We start from the raw sequence: 539 nt of genomic DNA on the forward strand, positions 1-539 counted from the left end.
GATAGTGCTGACTATAGGGCTACTTGTCTGCTTTTTTGTTTTTTCAATGTGGGGAAATAAGGTCAGACAGGATCCTTCTCATATTCTGGTTTTGCCTTTGTAGTGTGTATATGTCTGTGAGCAAAATTATTTTTCTCAATCATGTTATACCTTTGTGGCACTTTCGAATGTGTTGGATGTACTTTTAAAGGGGGCAGACGGTCTGTTTTACTCTCAGGGGAATACCTGTACGTTCTATGCTAAGTTACCTAGTGGCCAGAGTTTCTTAAAAACAAACCAGTAATAACAACAGTAAAAACCCTGATTACTTCAAGTGCTGATCATGCTTTAGCAGAGAACCAGCATCCGGTGTGCATGTGTGCAGTGAGATAAAAGAAAGGAAAGCTAATTCTGTGCCTTAGTCTTGGAGGGGTGGGCAGGCAAAGTGAAAAGACACCAAGAAATAGATGGTGAAAAAGACATCGAAAAGAGTAATAAATATCTCCTTTGGTTTTTCTTTTTTTGCAGTTCCATTTTGAACCCAAAGTAGATGATGCTGT

The sequence above is a fragment of the Pteropus alecto genome, unplaced genomic scaffold (genome assembly GCF_000325575.1).
Source record: "Pteropus alecto unplaced genomic scaffold, ASM32557v1 scaffold20, whole genome shotgun sequence".
Classification (NCBI taxonomy): domain Eukaryota; kingdom Metazoa; phylum Chordata; class Mammalia; order Chiroptera; family Pteropodidae; genus Pteropus; species Pteropus alecto.